This window comes from Suricata suricatta, chromosome 2 (genome assembly GCF_006229205.1).
Source record: "Suricata suricatta isolate VVHF042 chromosome 2, meerkat_22Aug2017_6uvM2_HiC, whole genome shotgun sequence".
Taxonomy (NCBI): domain Eukaryota; kingdom Metazoa; phylum Chordata; class Mammalia; order Carnivora; family Herpestidae; genus Suricata; species Suricata suricatta.
Genome location: NC_043701.1, coordinates 87,819,040 through 87,822,401, shown reverse-complemented (window position 1 = coordinate 87,822,401; position 3,362 = coordinate 87,819,040). Strand labels below are relative to the sequence as shown.

General features: G+C 37.8%; 1 long non-coding RNA gene across 1 annotated transcript in view; it reads left to right on the top strand.

The window, feature by feature from the left end:
• LOC115306825 overlaps window positions 1–3,068 on the top strand; it is a 9,932-nt gene extending 6,864 nt beyond the window's left edge. Inside the window, exons 3-4 of the long non-coding RNA XR_003915448.1 lie at window positions 2,144–2,236; window positions 3,046–3,068. This is a non-coding gene — a long non-coding RNA (uncharacterized LOC115306825). The remainder of the gene's footprint in view (window positions 1–2,143; window positions 2,237–3,045) is intronic.
• The last annotated feature ends 294 nt before the right edge of the window (window positions 3,069–3,362 follow it).

Genomic DNA, 3,362 nt, shown 5'->3' with positions numbered 1-3,362 from the left:
GCAGTCTTGTTCTCATGTAATTAATATGCACTCTCCATTTCATTCTCAAAAATGTCATGGATTGAGCAATAATTTATACAGTCACTCTAATTATAACCAACGCATATCAAAGCCACTCTCTACTTTGTGTGCTGCCACTCTTCCTTCTCCAATTTCTCATTTTCATTTTCATTTATTTTATTTTATTTTTTAATTTATTTTTTAAATTTACATTCCAGTAGGTATAGATATACAATGGAGTATTACTCAACAATAAAAAAGAATGAAATCTTACGATTTGCAAATATGTGGATGGAACTAGAGGGTATTATGCTAAGCAAAATTAGTCAGTAATCAAAGACAAACATATGACTTCACTCATATGACAACGTTAATATACAAAACAGATGAACATAACAGAAGGGAAGCAAAAGTAATATCAAAGCAGGGAGGGGGACAAAACATAAGAGACTCTTAAATATAGAGAACAAACAGAGGGTTGTTCCAAGGGTTGTGGGAGGGGGGGATGGGCTGAATGGGTGAGGGGCATTAAGGAATCTACTCCTGAAATCATTTTCAAAAGCATTTGAAGCATCTTCGTCAATAAAGAGACAATGGCATAAAAAAGGTAAATATATTGAGTATAAAGACCTGAAGATATCAAGTACAATGAAGCCAAGAATCAAGTCAACACACAAGTGAATAGCACAAGGTTCTTTGTGGTTCGCGCATCCAAATCAGGAACATGATTTGTCATTGAAATCAGCAACAGGATTCATAGTACGGGTAAGATAAGAAAGCAATAGCTCAGTGCTGAACATCAACAGGAAACGTTTGGGGGACTGAAGTAAGCAAATGGAAGTGAAAAAGTTTTGACAGATGTTATCAACTGTTTTGCTAGCTGCCTGCTGTAAACCAGGCATGACGGTGAGGTGTTGGTGTGAACAAAGCCAAGTCTAGATCTCATGGAACTTACGTTTTATTCACAGAAACAAAAGCATCCTATTTTATTTACCAAGAAAGGTAATAAAACTGGTGCTAGCTTTAGGTTGAGGTGCCAGGAGGCATAATTTGTCGGATTCAAGAATAAAATATAAAATATGGGGAGGATAAAGTGGTTAAATATCCTTTAGACAAATTAATACTCTCTGGGAATGAGAGACTCAATTAAGCATTGAACAATCTGTAACTTAAAACAGGATTTTAGACATATCATTTACATTGAACACCTGAAAGTGATTCTGATTCTCCACTTTGATTTTATGTTTCTTAAATTTTACATTTAACTTCAACTCAAAAGAGCTATTTTTTTATTAAGATCTAAGTATACATGTTTAAACTAGAAAATTGAAACTTTGAGGGAAGAAATTACCAAGTAATAACCAATAAAATATTTAATGTAAAAAAGATTAATGTATATCTTTTCAGGGTATTTTTTTCTATGACTGCATACATTTAGCACCACTAGGTTACTATTCATGTGCTTTGTAGCCTACTAGTATTTTTATTTTGTGATTTATTGTTTTTATTGTTTTAATAGTGAAAACTATATAGCATCCTCTTATTGATTGCATACTCCTGTATCATTGTGTGGATTGTGTGGATATAGTAGTTGATTTTAAAATGTTCTGTATATAATCACTTAGGATAAGGGCTATTTCAAATTTTTGTGATTTAATAGTTGTACTTCAGCACTTAGCGTGAAGAATTTTATAACTCGATTGTATCATATTTGAAATGACCTAAAAGATTATTACAAGCAGAAACCCTACTAAGTCAATGGCCAGGTTATTTGTAAATAAAACTTCTGCTTTCAAAGAAGGAAATTAAGAATTAGAATTTTGGGAGGCTGAAAATGTTTGACTAAGATTTTATTCTAGATATGCTTAAAAACAATGTAGACTAAGCAAATAGAAACAGATTTTGTTTACATTGTTTACTGCATAGTCACAAACTGTCAACAGATTTGACTTTTTTAATGTTTGTTGAGAATGTAAATAACTGTCATTTAATTTTAGAGGTTTGAAAAAGGCACAGTTATTCAAATTCTAAGATACAGGTTACTTGAATCATATTTCTGTTATAGGTATTAAATGCATCTTAAGTCATTTCACCTCTTTTTGTTTCAAATTTTAACAGCTTATGGTTATATAATATTTAACAGGTGAGCAGACACATTGGTAGCTGGAAAACTGTGTTTTGGGAAATTACAAACAGATCCTGCTGCCTAGGACAGTGGCAGTGTTTTGTCTTTCAGGTAAGTACTTCATTCTAGGAAGGATCGCTTTGTTAGGGCCTCCCTGCCCTCGGTAAGGGAGCACGGGGTGCAGACTGCACCAGGGGACGGATCGGAGCCTGTTGGGGCCCATCCAGACAAAAAGCCTGCGGATGTGATTCCACTGTGACGGCAAAGCCTCTGGGGGGAGCGTATGTAATCACAATGTCCCTAGCCTTGTCTAGGAAGGCGCTACCCTGGATAACGGTTGGCCCTCCCCCCATATGAGGATCAGGACAAAAGAGCATAGGTCCTGGGAGACTGGGGTGCAGTGCTGTGTGGCCTTTGGGACCCTGCTTCCCCTGCTTGAAAATGTGTGCACTTGACTGCTTGACCTAAGTGGATAAGAGACTGGGGTTAGTTCTCCTATTATTCATACCTCTTGGTGATTGTGGTTTCAGTAATTGGGCAGATTTTCTGATTGAAACTTCCTCCCTAGTTGGAGGCACCTTACTCATAGACTATTGTTTAAACCTTTAAAGAAAAATAGCCTTGTCATAAGCTTCGGTTAATATTACACTATATGTGCAAAATAAGACCCCCGCTGATGTATTTTTAGTGATAAGTTATGTTTTTTGATCTTCTGTATTGTACTTCATTCCTGTCTTTAATTTTATGTTCTCTCTTCCATGAAAACAATGATGTATTCTGAAACATGTGATTCTTAAAAGGTTACAAACAATGTAATCATTAAAAGAAAGATGTCATCACCTATGGTATACAAGACACCAAGTTTCACAGTAAAGTGTGGTCTCTTCCACCATTCATGTTGTCTGTGTTCTTTCTTGTAGATATTTTGCTGACACCAACCCCCTACTCAGGGACCCTTAGACGCTGGTGCATGGGCTGGTCCCCCACAGGAGCCAGGACCCTCTCAGTGAAGGGCGACCTCTGCTTCTCTGCGGTGGGGAGCACTCTGAAAACTAACGCGTTCAGCAGAACCCTCCCCCCTGAACACAAGAGCACCCCGAGCCATTTGCTTGTCCTCAGGGCAGTTGAAGTCAGCTGCGGGCAACACGTCACGGAGGGCGGCAGCTGAGGCCCATCGGCCATCAGCACTGGCAGGGCTTGGGACTGGCTCCAGGCTGGCTCATCAACAGCTTCTAGA